Raw genomic sequence first — 14,494 nt, forward strand, 5'->3', positions numbered from 1 at the left:
TAAGATTTCTATTGATCCTTGACAAGTCAAGTTCTAAATTTACTTTAAAATTTGCATTTAAAAAGATGGCAGAGATATGCGTTCCTGAGAAGACCAGATAGGACATTTGCATCTCGAAGTTACAGGCAAGTTCCTCCTAGGATGACTCTGTTTCCCCTTTGTTTAATATTTACAGGGCTCTTAAGATAAATAGGGAAGGTCTGGGGAGTGGTAAAAGGATTGGTGGGTTTGGGATTATTTTTGGAGCCACACCTCTGGTCCTATATAGACTACATTTGTAAAACAAGGACAGTTTTGTTTTCTTTTTCAAAGAATTGGGTGGTTACCTCAATGATATTGAAGGACTGACATATTCATTCACCTATGTTGGAAAGTTTTACTTTTCCTCATTTAGCTTAGGGGAGAAGGCCTCTTCCAAAATTCCTACCAGGCTCTGAATATGAGCTATGGTCAGTTTACGCAGACCAGTGACCTCCTATTTTGATAATCTACTTACAAACATTTTTAAGGATCTTCCCTACGTTTAAGAAATTTGTACGTTACATTTAGACACTATATAATCCTTTTTATTTAATAATCACCGGCTGGATATCTTTGGCCAAGCCCGGAACCTCGATATTCCACATTCCAGGGTCTACTAAGGCTTCTATTTTAGCTTCAGACTTTATCTGTTCCTTTTTGCTTTTTGTTAGAACCATTTGGTGATGAGAGTGGTTCCCCTGCCCCTCGAGAAACAGAGTGGCCCCTAACTTAGTTAATAAATCACTTCCCATTAAAGGGATGGGACAGTCAGGCACAAACAGGAAGGAATGTAAAAACAGCTGGCCATTGACCTTGCATAAAAAGGGTTCCAGGAAAGTGTGCCCATGTCTCTTCCCTGACAACCCCATTACATATTCCTTATGATTGCTAAGGTTTCCAATCCTTTGGGTGAAGACCGAGAAGGTTGCACCAGTGTCTGTAAGAAATTCTATCACATTGATTTGCCACATCAATGACCACCCGAGGCTCAACATTAGTTATGTAGATGGTATCTCTAGGCCTTGGGTCCCTTCAGTCTTCTGATTGCAAAACCATCAATGGCCGAGGGGCCGGCATTGCTCTCTGGCATCTGGGGCATTCCCTCTTCCAGTGACCTGGCTGTTTGCAAGGGACACATGGATCACAATCCTCCCAGCAGTGCCCCTTTTGTCCACACAGGGTCCACTAGCCTTGTATGGGTAACCATGGGCCTTGTGGTCTGCCAGGGCCAGATTGGCCCAGAAAAGCTGGCTGCCATTTGGGTCGTCTCTGAGCGGACACAGACACTGCAATCATTTGGCCATTCTGCATATTTCTCTGGGTGTGTTCAGCCTTTTTCGTCATATCCCTATTACTGCAAACCAAAGCAGCCAGTTGGAACAAATCATTCATTGGACTCTGAGGACTAGCAGTTGCTTTCTGAATTTTGCACCTGAAATCTGGGGCAGACCGGGCTATGAAATGCAAAGCCAAAAGGGCCTGTACCTTGGGGGAGGAGGGATCCACATTCGTTTGTGATCCATGGCCCTGTAGGGTGGGTCAGTTAATGTCTGCTGTGTCCTTTTCAGAGTTATCTCTCCCGAACTACACATGCCTTAAATTCCTTTTGGGTTCCATTGTCTAGATAGAAGGCCATGAAAATTTGAACATAAGGTACTTAACTCCATTTTAAATTTCCTAACTCATATTGTGGCCAAACCTGATTACATAACCTACTAAGTTCTTTCCTTTTAATTCTTGTTGTCCAAATCTTTCCCAACCCTGGTGTATATGGCCCAGAAGGGTATTGGTTGGGATTGATGCAGCCTGACCCACTTCAGACAAGCCTGAGGTGACATCTCTAACTCCCGGGCTATCAAAAGTTCTACTCTCAAGTCAAAATCCACCGTGCAATTTAGTCAAGATTTGCACTTACGATTTTAGATGCTATCCCTTCCAAGGTAGTCTCCCAACCAGGTTTTAGTGCCCCAAGAGTTGCAAAGAAATGGCACAGAAGACATCCCCAATGGTGTTGATGATGAGCTGGAGTTGGTCTAGCTATAAGTTGGGAATAAAGGGTCAGCACTTGTAAGGGTCAGAGGAAGGGGAGTAAAAGCAATAAAAAGTACACCTTGGTAGTCACACAGGTCTTCTGGGGTTAATAGAAGAAAGAAATAGAGCAGGAATGAACAAGAATACAAGAATGTAGGAGAAAAACCTCAGAGTCAAATTGAAGAGTATAGAGATTAATAATTCTGTCCTGGACTTACTGTTGGATGTGCATAAGTATACGGGGTTGACCCGCTGGTCAAAAATGAGCAGACATCGGCAGAGCGTCTTCCCCAGTATACCTGGCTCATGGCATCCCACGGGCCTCTTTAGGACCAAGACCGAACTCTCAACATTTTCTTACCTTATCACTGTCCCCTCGTGGTTGCCAGCTGAAACCGTGCACCTCAGATTGGGACTTGAACCCACGTGCCAGGACTCGAACCCAGCCAAAACCCACATTGGGACTTGAATCCATGTGGCCGGGACTCGGCCAAAACCCACAGTCTTCCAACTGAGATCACACATCTGGTTTTAGGACTTAATGAAGCTCAGGTTCTTGATGTCTCATCACAGACAGAATTCAGTGAGAGACAAAGTGATATGTAAGAAGTGGATTTATTTAGAGAGAAACACACTCCACAGACAGAGTGTGCGCCATCTCAGAAGGTGAGAAAAGGCACAAGGGTGTGGCGTTGTCAGTTTTTATAGTGGTGGGTAATTTCATAGGCTAAAGAGTGGGAGGAGTATTCCAGCTATTTTAGGAAGGGGTGGGGATTTCCAGGAATTGGGCCACCACCCACTTTTCGATCCTGATGGAACTGTCATGGAGCCTGTGGGTGTGTCATTTAGGTTGCTGACGTGAGCATACACTGAGGCTCAAGGTCTAGCGGAAGTCGACTTGTCCGCCATCTTGGACCCATTTGATTCTAATTAGTTTATGTCATGTCCTCGGGCTATGTCATTCTTTCAAAGGTTGTGCCTTGCATCCTTCACTCCTGTTTCAGAAGAATTAACTAAGAGGAGATGGGGAGGGCTGGGAGTGTGCTGATTTGTATTAAAAATTTGAAAGAGAGGTTGACTGGAGAGTAAGAGAAATAAGGGATGTGAGCCTAATACTAATTTTTCTCAGAGCTGGCTAAAACTTGACTGGGATTTATGGAGGTTTAAAGCGCTTTCTCTATGCCTGCTCCACATTTTTTGTATGGCTTATTTTTTCTTTCTGGTTTATTTTTTTCCCCCCTTTGAATCTTGTTAACTTTAGAGTTTCTTTAGGATTAGTAAACCAAATAAAAGTTCTTGGAGTAGGATTTTTGGGGTGAGAGTTTAAAGGATTGATGAGCATTTCATGTGACATCCATACAGAGTAGTGTAAGGCCAACTGGCCCGAGGCAGGGGAACACAATCAGATTCACAGGTTGCATCAGACCGAAATTCTCCGGACCACCCAGTTCCAGAAACTGCCCTGGAGACATTCCGGACGACCCAGTTCCAAGAACTGACCTGGGGACTTTGAACCCAGCCCAGCCTTCCCACCTTTCGAGGGGCGGGACTAACCGTCCTCCAGGATACCCGAAAAGACCACCAAATAAGGAATACCCTGCGCCCTCCCAGATTCACCACACCCCTTTCCCTTCTTCCCCTATAAAATCTTGCCCAACCCTCGCCGGGGTGCGACTTCTCTGGCCCCTTTCTCTCGGACCAGTGAACCTCGCCCGGGAGTGCTCCCTAATAAAGCTCACTTGAAGCTTTCCTCTGTTTCGCGGTGCCGTTTGTTAAGATCCGACCTTACAAGTAGTATAATGGGAATATGGTCACAGTGAAACAGGAGGGTAGTGGGCAGGGCACAACATTTAAAAGAATGACATAACTGTTGAGGACACGACAGAACTGGTTAGAACCGATTAGGCCCAAGATGGCAAAAGATTTGACTTCCGGTAGACCATGAGCCTCATTATAAGTTCACTGTAACACTTTAGCATAAGCTAAATGACACCCCCACCACCACCAGGACAGTTCTGAGGCCTACCATACAAGGCCAAAATGTGGGCGGTGGCCCAATTCCTGGATATCTCCACCCCTTCTCCAAAATAGTTGGAATAATCCTCCCACTCATTAGCCTATGAAATTACCCAGCCCATAAAAACTAACCATCCCATATTTTGGGGCCTCTTGCCTTCTGAGATGGTCCACACTCTGTTTGTGGAGTGTTTCCCTCAGGGCCACTCTTGCCTTTTGAGACAAACCACAATCTGTCTATGGAATGTGTATCTTTAAATAAATGCATTTCACACCTATCACTTTGCCTCTCACTGAATTCCTTCTGCGCAGAGACATAACCTAAGCTTCATTAAGTACTGAGACCAGGTGTGAGATTTTAATTAAAAGACAGTGGGTTCGAGCCCCAATTTGAGTTTTTGCTGGGTTCAAGACCCATCTGAGTTGTGCGGTTTCTACAGATTGATTTTATTGTCAAACCAGGAAGAGCCCTTGCCTGAATACAGGATATCAGACCTTGAAGCAGGAAGGAAGGGGGCAGGGCACAACATTTAAAAGAATGCCATAGCCCGAGGACATGGCATAAATGGATTAGAACCAAATGGGTCCAACATGGTGGACAAGCCAACTTCCACTAGACCTTGAGCCTCAGTATACACTCACTGTAACACATCAGCAAGCTAAATGACACACCCACAGGCGCCGTGAAGTTCTAAGGCGACCATAAGGATCAAAAAGTGGGTGGTGGTCCAATTCTTGGAAATCCCCGCCCCTTCCTGACATAGCTGGAATACTCCTCCCACTCATTAGCCTATGAAATTACCCACCACTATAAAAACTGACAACCCCACACCCTTGTGCCTTTTCTCACCTTCTGAGATGGTCCACACTCTGTCTGTGGTAAGTATTTCTCTCTAAATAAATCCACTTCTTACCTAACACTTTGTTTCTCACTGAAGTGTTTCTGCAATGGGACATCAAAAACCTGGACTTCATTAGGTCATAAAACCAGGTGTGTGATCTCAGTTGGAAGACTGGGTTTTGGCCGGGTTCGAGTCCCAACCGAGTGGGTTCAAGTCCCAATCTGAGGTGCACGGTTTCAACCTTGCACCACACTTGCTAAACTATAATTTTCAAAAAGGTAGAATTATGACTCTTAGACAAATAAAGAATGAATACATGTCAAATATTTTCTTTAACTCATTAATTGGTAAATGAACTAGAAAGATGTTAAAAACAGTTCAAAAATGTTTTTGGGGCTTCCCTGGTGGTGCAGTGGTTGGGGGTCCGCCTGCCGATGCAGGGGACGTGGGTTCGTGCCCCAGTCCAGGAGGATCCCACATGCCGCGGAGGGGCTGGGCCCGTGAGCCACGGCTGCTGAGCCTGCGCGTCCGGAGCCTGTGTTAAAAATAAGAAATTTCCATCCCCTCCTTCTTAAAACATTTACTTTGGAAAACTTTTAATCAGAAGTACTTTCTCCTCTCTTTGAAATGTATAAAATCCTTTTGAAAAGTAGATAGGCTTTATGTCTGCTTTATGACCCAGTAATCCTTTCTGAAGGACATGGGAGCCATCTCTTTGAAATGCAAACATTAAGAGATAGCGCCACTATCTCCTAATTTCTGTGGAAAGTGCAAGCCTCACTTATTTAGTCACCTTGCTCCAAGTTGCAGAACTCCTCCTGTCATGAAGCCACAAGAGGTTTGTGTTTCCTCTGAATAAAACCATTAGCTAACATGGATGGTCATCCCAATTACCAGGTACAGCTAAGATGAATTATGTGTCACAGAAGGTGCCGTCCAGCCCTCTGAGTTGAGAACTAGTTACTGTTTATCTTGAGAACATATATGTCAAGGGTTGTATCTGTTTGGCTCCAGAAAAAAAAGTAAGTCTTCCTTCTGTCTTTGCAATCAATCTGTTAGTGGATTGAATGTGATGTGCATCACATTCTTGTTTGATGCTTATTTGATAATAAAACTGTTTTCTTTCTCTTCTCTCTATGGAGAGGTTTTCTGGGTTGGCAGATTTCACTTAAACTATGTTTCCCCAACAGTCTGTAACCTTAGGCAAGTTACTTTTAACTGTAAACCATGCCTCAGTTCCTTTGACTATAGAATAAGCATCCTAATAGTACTATCCCTGGAGTCACTGGGGAGATTCAATGAATTAATACCATAAAGAACTTCAGGCAGAACCTGTGGGGAAGAAGTGGAGGGCTCCCTGCCGCAAGTGCAGAGCTCGGCCACCGAGAGCTCCACGTGCGTGCCGGCGCAGGTCCTGGAGCTGCAGCTCCGAGGGAGGAGCTCACGTGGGGCCTTCCCTGGTCTGTAGCTGCGGTCCCTGCAGGGCACATGGAAATCCCAGGCGGGGCAGAGTTCTCCCAGGCACACCCACACTCTGGGGATGGCCCTGGAGAAGGAAGGGTGAGGGGTGGCCCAGGTGGTCAGAGGAGCAGCTCCAGGCGAGGGTGAAGGGGGCCCGGGGGCCCGCCCTCCATCCCTGGACACGGATTCAGACAGAGACAGTGTATATTGAGCGCCTACCCTGTGCTGGGCGCTGTTCAAGGTGAGTCCTTGTCTTAAAGGGACAAAACCACGCAAGCAAATAATAAAATTTGAGGTATTGGTGAGGGCTGCAAAGAAGACAAAATAGATAATGTGGTGGATGAGCAGCTGGGCTGTTTTAGGTAGTTGGGCAGGGGACTATCTCCTGCTGGTAACCACTAAGACACTGTTCAACACTGTGCTGTTGTCCACTTGAAATGAGGCTGGTCAACACTGAGATGTGATGTCACACTCACACTGGATTTCGAAGATTTAGTTGGAAAAAAATGTAAAATACATTATTAATAATTTTATATTAATCATATGTTAAACTAATAATATTTTGGATATATTTGGTTAAATAAAATATGTTTTTACAATTTCAAAAAAAACCCCACACAAATGCCTGTTATAAATCAAGTACTCAAAACACGTTGGCTGTTAATATCATACAAAAGTAATCACTATAGCAGCTTCTGGAGTTGATGCTCCAAGACATACCTGCATTAGAAATAGATCCTGGAGGCCACAGTGTTCTAGATATAAGTATTGATGGGGATTTGACAGGTAGAACGGAGAATGTTGCCACTTATCCAACATCTGTGCTTTGCTGCATGTTGGTTAACTGTCTATCCAAGACTTATGGACAGTTCTGGACATATGTTTTCACATATTCTATACCTTAACTATTGATTATATATTTTTTAAAGGCCAGGACAGAGTTTTTATTCTTACTTGTCTTTTCAAACTCATCTAATAACTCAATATTCTCCCTGGTTCCAAATTACCCCTTTTGGTTACCTGCTGATTCTACACTTAGCCATTTCTGTTTTAGCTGCATTTTCAATATTCCAGTCTTGTATTTTTAGCAGTTCTCATTCCATTATGTTTCTATTTTAATTTCTTCCCAACGTAATTTTTTTAAAAAATGTATTATTAAATAGGAGGCGAGGCAATTTGAAGGGGAAAGCAAACTATTTTAGTGATAATACAATAATTATACTTTTGTAACAAATTATCCCTGTGGGTTCTATGATAAATTCTAAAGCAATAAAGTATGTTAGCTGCAAAGACTTGCAATAAAGCCAGTGACAAGTGAATGGAGGTTGTTCCAGCAGTTGTAGGTCAGTGTCAGGGCTGAATTCAGTTAACGGGAGGCAATCCCTTAACATTTTAGCTGATAGGGCCACATTAGAAGTGCTGTTGTGTGATCACATTTTAGTGCCTATTATGTCTTGATTAAGACTCCCCTGGATACTTCTTTTTAATGGAATTTGAGGAATTAAAAATGGCTTCACAAATCACTTTTTAATCTGGTGAAGTAAGCAGGGAATGAAAAACACCACGCTGTTATCTTCAAGTGCAAAGAAAGTTGTAAATAAAGAAAACAAATTAGTGGCTGGTTCACACCTCATCAGCTACCTAACAACCTGTTACCAGTTAATTACACACCTTTAAAATGCACGTACAAGAGAAATTATTCAGAAATCAGTTTCTCTAAAGGGGAGGATGGCAGACAAGTACCATATCAGAAGAGGGTATATTTAACTATTTAGATAACCAACCATGAATGGGGAAAAATTTTTTTTTTCTCAAGGATTATAGTCCTGAAAGTGCCATCTATCAGTGGTTTAGCTTCTGTGGCTTCCACACCAACAATTCACTCTGGACAGATAAATATTTGTTGAGCACCTCCTGGGAAATAGAGTCTCTAGTATCTCTTTGGGACCCACTGTAATATTCTTGCTCTATCAGTAGCACCCACTGGTTGTTTACTATGTTCAGAGCCCAGTCCTGAGCAATGTGAGAATTAGACCACAGAGGACAAAGCTAAACATCACCATTGCCAAAAAGTTTGAACAGTCTGGTTGCATGATTTTTACTGCACAATATCCCTGTTGCCTCTTGTTGTAGCATTAGTGTAAATAGAAAGCAATTGGAAACCATGTACATTGAACAAAAAATAAATTTGGGATGGAAACTGTTGGGGACGATTATGTTATCTCGTCTATATACACAGCCTTGTTGAGGGACTTATATGTGTCTGTGTTTGATTTATTTCTCTAAAATTGTTTTCAATAAGTAAAAGACTCCAAAATATGGCTTCATAAATACTAACAAAATTATGGAGCTGTCCTACAGGAGATTGGTCTGCACACTTTATCTGGAATCAATCATTTTCTTGTCCTGTGCCCCTAGTTACCCCCTGTTAAACCAGGATAATCATAACCTACTTCACTGGGTTGCTTGGATGCATAACTGACAGAAGTAATTTCAATGCACTAACCTTGTGGTAAATGTTAATTATTATTTGCCATGGTATTTATGAATAGTGAACCATGACAGTGGTTTGGTTGGCTGATCAAATCTATTTCCTATAGCAGTTTAGTGTAACTTATGATCTAAATTCTTAAAGTGATAATATGTTATTCATCTAATAAGGGTCAGTTGCAAATTAGCCTGTTTTGAAATTGGAAGTATATGCAGTTTGAAATCAATTAACTCCACAAATAACTTTTAAAAATATATTGATTCTATCTGTATTATATTCACTTGGAAGTGATTATTTACATGATGAATATTCAGATCTTTTAACATTAATTCATCTTCTGGCAACTTAATTCTTCCCTGGGTATTACAGTCAAAAGACAATTAGTCATTTTCAATTTAAAATATATATATACACACATACGTACACGCACATACACACGCACACACTCATACATATATATTCCGTAGTCCATAAGTTATTCAAAATCATGTTGGTAAAATTCTCATGCTTATTTGCCCAAAGACAAATAGTCAGGTAAAGGGTATGATTAGTTTGGGCAGGGTGCGTGGATCTTTATTAGATCCTAGTCTGAATATTGTGCACATCCATAGAAAAATCTCAGAGAGTAATGACCTCTTTCCATCCCATGTAGGTCAATTTAAGAATGCTGTTCTACAACCTTCCCCATTCCTGCTGATAAACTTCCACTGAAGCATTGAAAAGATGAGTTAATTTGTATGATACGGTCCATCACATAATAGTGGACAAGATACTGCATCAAGTTTAAAAGATTGGATTTTCTTATAGTTACATCTTCACTGGATTATTTTTGCATGTTACAAAAGTAATACAAACATATAAAAAAAATATGTCTACTGGCGGACTTCCATAACTGCAGCCCTCTAAGATAACTACTTTATATATATGATTTTTTAAAAAATACATTATATGTACTCTATTCTGAAGCAACCCCTTATTTATGGAAATGTAGGGTATTCCCAAATTTTTCTAACAATACTAGAAATAAGTGTCCTTGAACATATATCATCAAATACTGTTGCCAGTCTTTCACTGATTAAATATCTAAAAGTAGAGTCACTGGGTTAAAGAGTAGCTGCATTTAAATTTTAATAAATATTACTAAATAGCCACCTAAAGAGTTTATAACTTACACACTCACTCACAAAGCAGGAGTGTGCCTATTCCAGCAACACCTTACTTGCTCTGGGTAGTATCACTCCTTTAAGTTCTTGCCACTCTCTTAGATAAGGAGATTTGAGGCCATTATGGGATTGAACATTTATTCACATGTTTTTGGTGATTTTACTATCTTTTCCATTAATTGTTGTTTACCCTTTACCTTTATCTCACCCGCATTTTCTTATTCTATCACTTTGGGCAAGTCAATCTCCCTGAGGCTTTGTTCACTGTCTATACATTGCCCAAATGAGACACATTCAAAACCTGTGCATTTTGCTTGTCCCTTTCTCTCTTGATTTTGTCTCCATCCTATTCTGAAATGTATTGTTAAACGATAATTTTCAAAAAAAAATAAAAGTAAGAATGATGACTCTCATGCAGTTATAAAGATGAACATGTGTTAAAGATTTTACTTTACTCATTTGTTCAGGGACACTGGCAGATGTTATACCAGTTCGAAGAAAAGTCAAAAGGCACAAATCTATATGGAGTAAAGGAATGGAATAGCAAATGGAGGAAAAAGTGTTTTTTTCCTGAGGAAAGAGGGAAGTCAGTTGAAACTCTATCAGAATATGGCAGTCTATCAACTTTTTAAAAGTTTTAAAATAGCTCAAAAACTATGAAAGGCTAGCATCTGTTAATACAGAAAGCTATGCTATATGCATATAATGCATAGTTTCCATCGAAACACAAATTTTTTTCTACAATTGCTCCCCTTTTGATCAAAATTAATCTCAAAAGTTTATTCTTGATTACAAAATAAGGTTTCCCAACAGCATATTAAAAGGATCATACACCATGATCAAGTGGGGTTTATCCCAGGAATGCAAGGATTCTTCAATATATACAAATCAATCAATGTGATAAACCATATCAACAACTGAAGGAGAAAAACCATATGATCATCTCAATATGTGCAGAAAAAGCTTTTGACAAAATTCAACACCCATTTATGATAAAAACGCTCCAGAAAGTAGGCATGGAGGGAATTTACCTCAACATAATAAAGGTCATGTATGACAAATCCACAGCCAACATTGTTCTCAATGGTGAAAAACAAACATTTCCTCTAAGATCAGGAACAAGACAAGGTTGTCCACTCTCACCACTATTATTCAACATAGTTTTGCAGGTTTAAGCCACAGTAATCAGAGAAGAAAAGAAATAAGATTCCAAATCAGAAAAGAAGAAGTAAAACTATCATTGTTTGCAATGACATGATACTATACATAGAGAATCCTAAAGATGCTACAAGAAAACTACTAGAGCTAATCAATGAATTTGGTAAAGTAGCAGGATACAAAATTAATGCACAGACATCTCTTGCATTCCTGGGCTTCCCTGGTGGCACACTGGTTAAGAATCTGCTTGCCAATGCAGGGGACATGGGTTTGAACCCTGGTCAGGAGGATCCCACGTGCTGCGGAACAACTAAGCCCGTGTGCCACAATTACTGAGCCTGCACTCTAGAGCCTGTGAGCCATAACTACTGAAGCCCACATGCCTAGAGCCCATGCTCTGCAACAAGACAAGCCACCTCAATGAGAAGCCCACACACTGCAACGAAGAGTAGCTGCTGCTCGCCGCAACTAGAGAAAACCCACGTGCAGCAATGAAGACCCAATGCAGACAAAAATAAATAAATACATTTATTTAAAAAAATAAAAAAGAAATCTCTTGCATTCCTGTACACTAATGATGAAAAATCTGAAAGAGAAATTAAGGAAACACTCCCATTTACCACTGCAACAAAAAGAATAAAATATCTAGGAATAAACCTACCTAAGGAGACAAAAGACCTGTATGCAGAAAACTATAAGACACTGATGAAAGAACTTAAAGATGACACAAACAGATGGAGAGATATACCACGTTCTTGGATTGGAAGAATCAACATTGTGAAAATGACTATACTACCCAAAGCAATCTACAGATTCAATGCAATCCCTATACAACAACCAATGGCATTTTTCACAGAAATAGAACAAAAAATTTCACAATTCGTATGGAAACACAAAAGACCCTGAATAGGTAAAGCTATCTTGAGAAAGAAAAACGGAGCCAGAGGAATCAGACTCTCTGACTACAGACTATACTACAAAGCTACAGTAATCAATACAGTATGGTACTGACACAAAAATAGTAATATAGATCAATGGAATAAGACAGAAAGCCCAGAGGTAAACCCACACACATATGGTCACCTTATCTTTGATAAAGGAGGCAAGAATATACAATGGAGAAAAGAGAGTCTCTTCAATAAGTGGTGCTGGGAAAACTGGATAGCTACATATAAAAGAATGAAATTAGAACACTCCCTAACACCATATACAAAAATAAACTCAAAATGGATTAAACACCTAAATGTAAGGCCAGACACTATAAAACTCTTAGAGGAAAACATAGGCATAACACTCTATGACATAAATCACAGCAAGATCCTTTTTGACCCACCTCCTAGAGAAATGGAAATAAAAACAAAAATAAACAAATGGGACCTAATGAAACTTAAAAGCTTTCACACAGCAAAGGAAACCTTAAAAACAGACGAAAAGACAACCCTCAGAATGGGAGGAAATATTTGCAAACGAAGCAACTGACAAAGGATTAATCTCCAAAATATACAAGCAGCTCAATATCAAAAAAACAAACAACCCAATCCATAAATGGGCAGAAGACCTGAATAGACATTTCTCCAAAGAAGACATACAGATTGCCAACATATAAAAGGATGCTCAACATCACTAATCATTAGAGAAATGCAAATCAAAATTACAATGAGGTATCACCTCACACAGGTCAGAATGGCCATCATCAAAAAATCTACACACAATAAATGCTGGAGAGAGTGTGGAGAAAAGGAAACCCTCTCGCACTGTTGGTGGGAATGTAAATTGGTGCAACCACTATGGAGAACAGTATGGAAGTTCCTTAAAAAACTAAAAATAGAACTACCATATGACCCAGCAATCCCAATACTGGGCACATACCCTGATAAACCATAATTTAAAAAGAGTCATGTACCACAATATTCATTGCAGCACTATTTAAAATAGCCAGGAAATGGAAGCAACCTTAGTGTCCATCGACAGATGAATGGATAAAGAAGATGTGGCACATATATACAATGGAATATTACTCAGTCATAAAAAGAAACAAAATTGAGTTATTTGTAGTGAGGTGGGTGGACCTAGAGTCTGTCATACAGAGTGAAGTAAGTCAGAAAGAGAAAAACAAATACCGTATGCAAACACATATATATGGAATCTAAAAAGAAAGGTTCTGAAGAACCTAAGGGCAGGACAGGAATAAAGACGCAGACATAGAGAGGGGGAAGGGTAAGCTGGGATGAAGTGAGAGAATGGCATGGACATATATACAGTACCAAATGTAAAATAGATAGCTAGTGGGAAGCAGCTGCATCGCATGGGGAGATCAACTCGGTGCTTTGTGACCACCTAGAGGGGTGGGATAGGGAGGGTGGGAGCGAGACGCAAGAGGGAGGGGATATGGGGATATATGTATACATATAGCTGATTCACTTTGTTATACAGCAGAAACTAACACAACATTTTAAAGCAATTATACTCCAATAAAGATATTAAAAAATACTTTAAAGAATTAACAAAAATAGAAACAAAATAAGATTGTTGTTAGTGGATTTGGTCTGGTTGTTTATCTAGGTGCAGCAAGAATACTATACCATACAGGCCTTCTTAAATTGGCTTTGCTGGAGGTTTTCATAAGGAATCTCAGAATGAACTTTTAAAAGCCTCTTGTTATGTGCTATTCTGAGGTCAGGAGGCCAAAGTAAGAACTCACCACCAGATTTCACATGCACTACCTATAAATGTGGGCAAATTCTTTTCTTTTCCAGTTCTCCCAAATATTCTAAGATTCTTGGGCCTACCAGGAAGTAAACTTCCACATTCACCTGGAAGATTGGGAGCCCTGTAAGCCAAGTACCAGTCCAGTTTACCCAAGAGAGCTTTGTAAACATTTGTTTATAAAATCTAAAATGTTACTTGCTTAAAATACATGGTCATCATTTGACTAAATTAGCATCATTCTCAAATATAACAACTGAATATCCACATACAAAATAATAAAGTTGGGGGCTTCCCTGGTGGCGCAGTGGTTGAGAGTCCGCCTGCCAATGCAGGGAACACGGGTTCGTGCCCCGGTCTGGGAAGGTCTCACATGCCGCTGAGCAGCTGGGCCCGTGAGCCACGGCCGCTGAGCCTGCGCGTCCGGAGCCTGTGCTCTGCAACAGGAGAGGCCACAACAGTGAGAGGCCCGCGTACCGCAGAAAAAAAAAAAACAATAAATAAAAAAAGATAAAGTTGGATGCTTTTCTTACATTATTCACAAGATTAATTCAAAATAGAACGTAGACCTAAATATAAGAGCTAAAAAAATAAAATTCTTGGAA

This window comes from Globicephala melas, chromosome 9 (assembly GCF_963455315.2).
Source record: "Globicephala melas chromosome 9, mGloMel1.2, whole genome shotgun sequence".
NCBI lineage: Eukaryota > Metazoa > Chordata > Mammalia > Artiodactyla > Delphinidae > Globicephala > Globicephala melas.